Raw genomic sequence first — 10,536 nt, 5'->3', positions numbered from 1 at the left:
CTCAAACATGTTTTGAATGACACTAATCCCATTCACTACTTTATGTTCCCTCTAGCCCACACCAACCTACCTTCCCCTAAGCCTCTATATGCAAAGAGGAACTTGTCTCAATCTAGTCATACAGCTCTCCACAAAGAGGGTGGCTGTACCAGCCTGGCATGGACTGATCCAGCAGCGCTGAATTCCTGAATTCTCCCCAGGGCACTGCAGTTACTGACCCAAAAGAGTTCAAAATGACCCAAAAGAGTTCAAAAGACAGCAACTTCTTAAGCTATTTCCCTACAGTTTAAAAGCAATCTACCCCATGCGGGAATTGAAAAGGGGTGAACCAAGGATTCCCTTCTCCTCCCAGACCTAGGGGATGCAGTTTCCAGAAGTTTAAAAAGAGAGAGAGACCAGTAAAGTAAGCAGTAAAATTTTCCAGCTTTAATGTGTGGCTTCCCCCGTCTAAAATCTTTACAAGCTCAAGTGCCTCTTAAGACAGGACTTGGAAACACGATTTTAAATCATCTTGCAAGCCAAACCTCTAGTAACATGCCCTCAGTGAGTTGGGCTTAGGTTTCACAAACCACCATTTCACCCCTCTGGGTAGAACAAACACTCTAAGCAGTCACAACCTACTGTCTTTAATGGATGCTTCAGGCCATGCTCCTGGTGCTGCCTGGCAAGTAGTAAGCACAAAACACCATTACTGAGTGAATACAGAGTCTTTGGTTTTTTGTTTTTTGTTTCTTATTTGCTTCATTGTGTCAATATAATGATCACTCGAGAAGGAGGAAAATATTCCATAGAGTTCCAGAGCAATGTTGATGGAAGAGGTCTCCTCATCTGTATCTTGGTGCCCCCTCCCCACCTGCGGGACACCCTTTCCCACCTCCTTCATGGGTCCCTTCCAGCTGAAGCTGCTCCCTCATCCACAGCTCTTTTCCCTACAATCCTCTTCACAACTCGGAAAAGCATGAAGAAGAAAACAATAACAAAGACACCTTACATCCATATGTAGAATTCTATTATGTCTCTCAGGATGTCAGATATTTATATGTTTTTGTCAACAAGACATTTGGGGGATGTAGTTCTTGCCAAAACATTATACAGTTACAAATTAAATGATAAAGAATTTATTTGTAAAATATCTTTTCATACAATAGCTTGCTATGCAAAATAACAAAAGTGTATTGAGGCAATGAAATGAATTTCTAACAGTGACATACCGGTGCTGAGAGAGCAGACAAAAGGGTAAGGGGACAGGTTTTGGAGAACAGACTCTTCCCAGTGTCCTAGAGCATAGAGCTGAACCTTAGGTACCCGATGCCCAGGCAGAATCTTTCACTCATGCTAATGACCTGAACCGGGCTTTGAATTCCCGTCACGGTCCTCCAAGATCACCAAATCTATTTCCAAGCAGAAGCAAACTCCCAACACTCCCCACCACTTTGTTGCCAAGGTAGCTTGGGTATTCCTCCCACACACGGAGCTGCAAATGTCTCAGTGGATATAGAGCTCTCCCCAGGAGATCATGAGCTCCTTGAAGGCAAGGATTCATTCCGTATCCCCAGCATCCCACAGAGTCTGCCATCTGTGAAGCGTTCAGTACATATTTGTAGAATGAATAAACCCCTCTCTTTCCCTGGGTGCCTTGCTGGGACATTCACACACAAACAAGTTGGACACAGAAAGAATCTGCCTTCCAGACACCTCGGGTCCATGAAGGCAGATTTTTTCGTGGTTTTGTCCACTGCTGTGCCCTGGAACAGTGCAGAGTACATACAGTTAACAAATATATGTTGAATAAATGAATTAATGGATCTGCTTCATTGGAAAGGGTGCCTTTCTGTCCTTTCTATATCATCTGATTTTCCTAGCAGTCACACACACTGACCTCAGATTCATCCTCTCAGTGTTCCCTCTTTTTGCACTAAGTCTCTGTGGTGGTGACCTCTTTTTTCTTTTTTAAGTTTTACTTAAAACTTAAGTTTTAAGTTTTTTTAAGTTCTACACCCAACATAGGGCTCGAACTCACAACCTCGAGCTCAAGAGTCACATGCTCTTCTGACTGAGCCAGCCAGGTGTCCCTGTGGTGATAACCTCTTGACTAAAATCACATACCTCCTGGAACTCACTGGCCTGCAAGTTCCCATTCCTGATCCCTTGAGTTGTCTTCTCCTTCTTCCTCTTCCTCTCCTGTCTCCTTTCTTTTCGTTCCCCTCTTCCTCCTCATCCTCTTCTTCACCTCCCGTTCTTCTCTTAATTATTTGAGACAAGCAAAAAAGTATAATGTCATCATGATTGTGCCTCTACCGCCATTCAGCTCACAAAAAGATATTACAGTTAAAATTGAAGTCCCTATATATGTGTCCCCACCCATGCTCTTCCTTTCTTAAAAGTAACTACTATGCTTTGCTTTACTACATATGTCTATATATATGTATATATACAGTGTGGTTTGACAGTTTTTAACTTTTTATTCATTATACCATATTCAGGTACACCACTGCTACTTGCTTGTTTTCACTTGGAAACATGGAGCCCTCGTTCCTTCTTAATCACTGCTGTGTTATATAGTATTCCATGGTATAAATATATCACCATTGGTTAATGCATTTTACGACTAATGTGAGGTTTTCAATTTTGCTATTATGACAACTGCTGCTTTGGACATTTTTGTTACCTTTTAGACAAGAGTGAAGGGGTGGGTACATTTGGACTTTGGGGATAAAGTCCAATTTGCTTTTTCATGAGGACTCCAGCAGAGGTAGCCACCTCAGACCCAGGAACTGAGTAGCTCAGGAGTAGGAGCTATGTTGTGTTGGCAGTGAATTAAAATTACCATCTGTCCAAACTCTGACTTTGTAATAGCACCAACATGTCCTCTTATAAGATATTCCTCTAGCTATCAGCAGCCCAAGAGTTGACTGCAGAAAACAATATCTGGATTTATCCAGAACAAGGTATGGGGGTGGGGGTGGGGGTGGGGGGACTATTTTTTTTTAAGTAGGCTTCACACCCAGTATACAGCCCAACGCAGAACTTGAACTCATGACCCTGAGACCAAGACCTGAGTTGAGATCAAGAGTTGGAGACCTAACTGACTGAGCCACCCAGGTGGCCTGGGTGGGGTACCTGGGTGGCTCCATTGGCAGAGCATGGGACTCCTGATCTCAGGGTCATGAGTTCCAGTCCCACATTAGGGGTAGAGATGAAAAAGAAAGAAAGAAAGAAAGAAAGAAAGAAAGAAAGAAAGAAAGAAAGAAAGAAAGAAAGAAAGAAAGAAAGAAAGAAAGAAAGAAAGAAAGAAAGAAAGGAAGGAAGGAAGAAAGAAAGGAAGGAAGAAAGAAAGAAAGAAAGGAAGAAAGAAAGAAAGAAAGAAAGAAAGAAAGAAAGAAGGAAAGAAAGAAAGAAAGAGGAAGGAAGGAAGAGAGAGAGAGAGAAAGAGAGAAAGAATTGTGCCTTAGGTAGTGTGAAACCATCCAATTGTAACAGCATCTACTTTTAACTCTAGCCTTGCTTCCAGGCACCTGAGTGGCTCAACTGGCTCAGGTCATGATCTCTCACAGTTTGTGAGTTTGAACTCCACATAGTGCTCTGGGCTGACAGCTCAGAGCCTGGAGCCCTCTCTCTCTGCCCCTCTCCTGATTGTGCTCTTTCTCTCTGTCAAAAATAAATAAACATTAAAAAAATTAACTCTAGCCTTGCTTCCTTACCTCAGCAATTGGCATTTCATTCTGCTTGCCTTCCCCCCCACCCCCCCCCACCTTCCCCCCAAATCATTGCTTTTCAGAGTTATCAATCCGCATCTTTCCATTTTGGAGATGACATTGAAAAACTGTACAAATGTGGAAAAACAGGTTCTTAACAGTGTTGGTAGGCAAAAGACATGGTAACATAAATTGAAATCTTCATAAATTCCCAGAACCTACTGTATTATAATCATTCTTGAAGCTCAATAGAAAAAAAAAATACTGAATAAAATCCACTTTCCTACCAACAGTGTTAACCTTGACTCTGAGGTAGCATTTTTTTCACCTTTTGTGCATAGATGTTTTGATATCCCATTGTATATATTTTTTAAAGCCATGATCTCTCAATATGTGAAAACCTCATGTCCTGAGGCTCAAAGCATAGAATATGTTCTGCTCTTTGGTTCTAACATTTAATGTCCTTATAGCCCACTAGAGGTCACGTAATTCCATACAGTAATTTGAGCACCACCTAGTGGGCATTCTGGCTACATTCCTGATTTGAAAGAAACCAATAGTTCTTTGAGACCAAGGAGTTAATGTGAGCCAACAGGGGCCTCTCGACTGAAATGACAATTTACATAATTCATAGAATCTTTCTCTGCCCCCAACACGTTAACAGTGTTCATAGGCCTATTCTAAATCTCACTGAAATTGCAAAACCAGAAACAAGAGCTGTTATTCTCTTAAAGCCCAGACAACACTGCATAGACAAAGCTGATTTTGCTCCTGCTTCCATATGCTCCTCATGTAGCTCAACAGCCCCTTCATTTTGCATGAAGTCTTAGATCGTTCCTGTGATACAGTTTAACATAATCTGCCCTTCTGCATTTTCAATATCTGGGCTTCATTTTCGTTTCCATTTCTAGCCTTTAATTTACAACCTTCTCACGCTTGATCATTTTAATTGCCTCTGGTTGCCTAAGCTGTTCTTGATTCAAACAGCACATTCCAGTCTAATTAAAGAGAATAGCTAATAATCAGTGCTTTAAACAATTAACAAGCCATTTTTATTAGTATCAAGTCAAAGGTAATTCAAAAACAGTTAATGTCCATTAAGATAAACAAGAACTTAAATTCTGAATTTAAGAAATAAACAATTCTTAAATTATAGGAAGAATTGATGGCTTAGCATACGTTAAAAGTTCAGAAATAACAGAAGTAAAAGCAGTGAATCGTCAAAGTAGTAATTAGTAAAAATTTATAGTGCGTGCACCAAAAAGGCAGCTGGCAAATCAGGAGCACTCAAACCAAACACAGAATGAGGCTCAGGGGTATTGTTATAAAGCGGCTTATACAGTGAGAAAGCAGGGACTTTATATTTTACAGTGATTGGTGATAACATGAGAATTTTCTTAAATGACAGGGAATTGGTCACTGAATACCTCATATCAACTTGGGGAAACAGTTTAAGTTTTGCTTGTGATTCCCAGAGGTGTAAGCGAGAAATGACTCAGGTCAAGTTAGTCTTTCAAAATAAGTTAAATTAAGCTTTGTCTACAGGACTACACTGGTTTTGTCTCCTCAGAGAATTTTCAAAACTGGTCTCCACTTGTTTTTGATTTTAACACTATTACTGTTACTAACATTATGACCACTTACGGATTCATGAATGGCAGAAACCTTGAAAGTCATCTGGTTTTATACCATGGTATAGGAATTCCTCCCACAGTTTGCAAGTAGTCAACCAGTCTCTGCTTGAACACTTCTGGGGAGAGAGAACAAGTTCAGTGTGAAGTGGAGAAAAGGGAATGGGATCCAACACCAAACGCATCAAAGTCCTAATCTTTGCACTTGCAGTTACTTTGTGGTGAATAACAAGACCTCTGAAACTTCCCTTTTCCCATCAGTAAAATAGTTTGGTTGGGGCTGTGGGAAAAACTAAAGATCCCAATACACATGATTCTTACAAGGATCAAATGAGATAACCTCCCTTTCAGTTTTCAGGTACGCAAAGACCATAAGCCTCCAACTTCTGACCTCACATCTTCTAACCCCACTACTTAACTAAATTTTCCTTTCTCCAGTCTTGGTCTCTGTATATCTACCAACCAAGCTTTGTAGCAATGCTTCCCAAACTTCCATGTGGTAAAACTCATAGAAAGTGACAAGATATGTACAGTGTTGAGCTAAATGGCTGAGGTTGGTTAAAGCCAACAGGTTTTGAAGTCTCTCAGAGGGACCAGTGGGATTGAGCCCCCCTTGACCACTACAGCAACCTGCTTATCAAGTTTCCCATAATAACATTCCTTTCTTGTCAATATTACTTTCCCACTCCCTAATCATGCTTGCTAGGGTCACATCCCAAATAAACTACTTGCACCCAAACTCTTAGCACATTGTAGTAGATAATGAACACCAAAAAAACCCTGGTAAAATGGTAATAACCATAATATCCAGGCAAAGTAAAGCTTTGTGTATCAAGTTCTCCTTCAAAGCATACATCAACCAATAAGGTAAAACCATGTCTTAATTAATAAAGGTAGTTGCTTAAATTCTTTTTCTTTTCTTTTTAAGTAGGCTCCACACCCAACGTGGGGCTTGAACTCATGACCCTGAGATCAAGAGTTGCGCACTCTACTGACTGAGACAGCCAGGCACCCCGGTTACTTGAATTCTATATTCACTTTGTGTGTGAAAGCACCGTATTCATTCTAACAGCATTTTCAGATTTATATCAAGACACCCTCTTTCACAGCTAAGAAACCAGACCACAAAAAGTTTAATGACTTCCAAGATCATATCTTTATCAGTAAAAGTAAAAAATAGTTTAGATTTTCTGAGCTTTGACTACATATGAGGCCCTGTGTTAAATACTTTGCCCCATTTCACTAATCACTGCAACAGCTTTATATTATTTTAGAGGTTTTAATTATATCTAGTCCACAAATGCAGAAATTGAGGCTTAAAGAGATGGGTTCCAAGGGGTGCCTGGATGGGTCAGTCAGTTGAGAGTCTGACTTCGACTCAGGTCCTGATCTTATGGCTCATGAGTTCAAGCCCCACGTGGGGGCCTATGCTGACAGTTCAGAGCCTACAGCCTGCTTTGGATTCTGTGTTTCTATCTCTCTCCACCCCTATGCTGCTCGCTCTCTGTCTCTGTCTCTGTCTCTCTCTCAAAAATAAAAATAAACATTAAAAAAAATTAAAGAGATTGGCTCCAAACTGGCACCAATCAAAAATTAAAGAGAAGTGGGGCACCTGGGTGGCTCATTCAGTTAAGTGTTGGACTCTTGGTTTTGGCTCAGGTCATGACCTCATAGTTCATAGGTTCGAGCCCCACATCAGGGAAATTCTCTCTCTCTGCCTCTCCCCCATGCACATGCATATGCATTCTCTCTTTCTCTCCCTTTATCTCAAAATAAATACATAAAATTTTGAAAAGAAAAAACTAAAGACAAAGTTTTGAGCTAGCAATGAAGAGGAGCTGTGGCAGAATAAACTGTTTTTATCCTACAAAATATTATTTTAGTAAAGGCTACATATACACCCAAACTGAAATGGAAGATCAGGGCAAATAACCAAATAACTCAACAGCAACAAATCATCCCTTTCCTTGGCAATTCATGAGGAATTTTTTTTTAAGATTTTATTTTTAAGTAATCTCTACACCCAATGTGGGGCTCAAAATTAAAACCCCGAGATCAAGAGTTGCACGCTCCACCGACTGAGGCAGCCAGGTGCCCCAAGAGGAACATTTTTGGGGTGAACTATCCATAAAGTTGAATCAAATCTCTGCTATTTATTGTATGCTTAAATAACTCTGGACTTCATCTTAAACAAATGGTCACTTTGCTCAGTCCCATCAGAAACTATGACTGCAAAAATTGTCAAGGTGATTATTAGATTAGGTAGAACTAAAAATTCTGATATTTTTAGGGTCAACATTATTGGCGTTTTACTGAAATGAGTCCCTCATTATTGACTCTGTAGGCCTTCTGGGTTTGTTTTCTAGAGACAAAGATGGAATTTGCACCAAAAATCTAAATACGTAGGAACAGTCCTGAGCATATGGCCAAGTTTTTGTGTTGAGATGCTTGTCTGCCCACATGAAATTGCTACTGTCTTCCATGAAAACTTTGGTTCCTTGGTTTATTTATGTTGAATCATATTACAGCTATTTGATATTTAAAGCAAAATGGAAATTTTGATGCATTCCACTCAAAACCATGCAAACTGCAGATTTTGTTTTTGGGTGTCTCATCTGGTTAAGCTCTTTATAAGAGTCCTAAGCCTGAAAACTAGTTAGGTTTCTGACTGTTCCTTTTTTTATTCTCCTTTTATTATCATTTAAAAATCAAAATACGTGACTTCATTCTACTTTTGTAAGAGTGGGCAAGAAGCCCTTTCCTGTTCATGATGAGCTGACCATATTCTGACAGGACATTAAGGAAGAGTTGGACGACATCCTGGCAGGAGAAAATCAATTGGAAAAAAAAAAAGTGTACTTGTATTTGGAAAATGAGTCAGTGTCTAGGAACCAATTACATTCAACACACAAAATTTGCTCCAAATGAGCAAATTGAAAATGCTTCAAGAGAAGCTGCATAATGAATATAGATCTGGAGTGGTCAGGCACAAAATGCTTCATAAAGAATTCTGTTTAATTACAATGGTATCAATTTCTGGAGCATCTCCAGAATAAATTAACAGATTTTCAAAAGCTGAAATACATAAATCACTAAATGTATTCAAAACGTTCTCTGGAATTGTCGAAGTCTGCATGCCTAAATGTGTTCTAGTAAGTGTCTGAGTGTCTACCCTAAACTAAAGTCCTACAAAAAATTTTTCTGGAGAAGCAAAATTATAATGGCACAGGCCAACACACCAAACAAGCAAAAGATACATCACAAGGCATTATGTTAAAGAACTTGGGAAAGATCATCAACAAAAAATCAAGATTTTTGCTCCTTTATAGCTTGATAATTAACATCATAGTATCCCTTCCCTCCCCAAAGTAAAAGATGATGAAAGAATAGAAGAGGTTAACACACAGAAGCTGATGACCTTGAAAATGCTGCTAAGTGGCCTAAACACTTATTTGCCCAGATGGCTTAGTAAAGAGGCCAACTCAGGTCTTCACCAGAGATTAAGTTGCTTCCCATGGTCACCCAGGTCAAAGACAGAGCCAAGACTATTAAGATTGCAGCTGATGTTATTCACAATGGCATTTGAGAGCATTTACAACATTGTATAGCTTACAAATTGCTTTTGTAGACATTAATCAAGTTATCTTTACAACAATCCTATCAAGTAGGTGGGACATGCATTACTATTACTTTCCCAATGACAAAAGACATCAGAGTCCAAGTCTCCAGACTTGGATTTTTCTCTCCTCCACCTATTACTCAGTCTCTATCCTTAAAATCTACATCCTTAAAAGATTTCGAGTGTTTTAACCAGCCTAGATCACCCCTCACCGCATTAGTATCAGAAAGACTGGATCTGTTTACTGATTTATTCAATGATAAGAAGACTGGCTGGCTCTGTCATTATATCCTGTGAAATAATCGGTTGAGTATTTAAGAAGATGATGAGCACTCCAGAACCAATGAAAAAGAAAATCAATGTAACAAGTCAGGGGACAAAAATAAAGGCACATCACTCCCCTGTTGACAACCAGTTACGAGGTCAGAAAACTAGCAAATGAAACCCACGGCTTGGGCATCATCATAAATCTGCACTAAAGAGGGCTCTAGGCACCACACCACCCAGCACTGCAGGAAACACTACAATATTTCCATAGCAACTGTAACTAAGGACATCATCAGGATGCTGAAAATGCAAAAGAAGAAGAAAAAGAGGCATAAACTGGGGACAAACAAGATTGTTTCCCTGGCAGAGTGAAGCCCACTATTCACCCCCAGAAAACATAAATATTTCACCACCTGAAGCAGGCAGTAACTAGCTTTCAGCCAGCCAAAACCATCCTCCCAATTTATATTTTCCAAGAAAAGAAATCAGCCAAAGGGTCAAAAACACAAGGAACTCAGAAATACATATACCAAGCAGGCAGCAGCATGCTTGAGTGTCACAGATTGGTCATGAGTCAGGAAAAGAGCCCAGTCATTTATTAAACTATCAAACCTGTTATGGCCAGGCAGGTACTGTCAGGAACACAAAAGTGAACCAGAAATACATTATGTCCTTGGAGTGTTCAGGGTTGTAAGGGGAGATAAAAGATCAATTACTATAAAACAAACTAGAATGTGATAGACATTAAAAAAAAAAAAAAGAAATGAATATTGCTATTAGAATTTAGATTATTGGAGGGTGTTATGGATTGAATTGTGTTCCCCAAAAAGATATGTTGAAATCCTAGCCTCCAAGTACTTCAGAATGTAACCTTTTATGAAATTAGGGTCTTTGCAAATATGATGAAGTTAAAGGAGGTCATAAGGGTGGGCCCTGATCCACTAGGCTGATGTCCTTTGAAGGGAGAAGAGCTTATAAAAACTGAGACAAACCAAGAAGGTGGCGATGAGGCGGCGGAAGCAGACTGCAGTGATGCAGACACAGGCTGCAAGGACCAAGGATTGCCGAGCTCCACCAGAAGCTGTGAGAACCACTAGAAGCTGGGAGAACCACCAGAATCTGCAAAGGGCCTAGGAAGCATGCTTCCTTGGAGACAGCAGAATCGGGGCGGCTCTGCTGACGCCTGGATTTCAGAACCGTGAGAGAGAAATTTCTGTTATAAACCTTTCAGCTTTTGTTACTTTGCAACCGCAGCCCTAGGAAACTAATTCAGAGGGAAAGATTACTTCACACTAAACAGATTACAGCAAGTCTTCTTGTAAGC

General features: G+C 40.0%; 1 long non-coding RNA gene across 1 annotated transcript in view; it reads right to left on the bottom strand.

Annotated features, from left to right (window-relative positions):
• Positions 1 to 1,102: 1,102 nt before the first annotated feature.
• Positions 1,103 to 10,536, bottom strand: part of LOC131514390 (uncharacterized) — a 33,083-nt gene continuing 23,649 nt past the window's right edge. The window contains exons 2-3 of the long non-coding RNA XR_009263049.1: positions 5,340 to 5,445; positions 1,103 to 2,243 (exon numbers count right to left, since the gene is read on the bottom strand). This is a non-coding gene — a long non-coding RNA (uncharacterized LOC131514390). The remainder of the gene's footprint in view (positions 2,244 to 5,339; positions 5,446 to 10,536) is intronic.

Source organism: Neofelis nebulosa, chromosome 6 (assembly GCF_028018385.1).
Source record: "Neofelis nebulosa isolate mNeoNeb1 chromosome 6, mNeoNeb1.pri, whole genome shotgun sequence".
NCBI lineage: Eukaryota > Metazoa > Chordata > Mammalia > Carnivora > Felidae > Neofelis > Neofelis nebulosa.
Note: the sequence above shows the minus strand (reverse complement) of the source record. Positions and strands in the feature narration are given on the sequence as shown.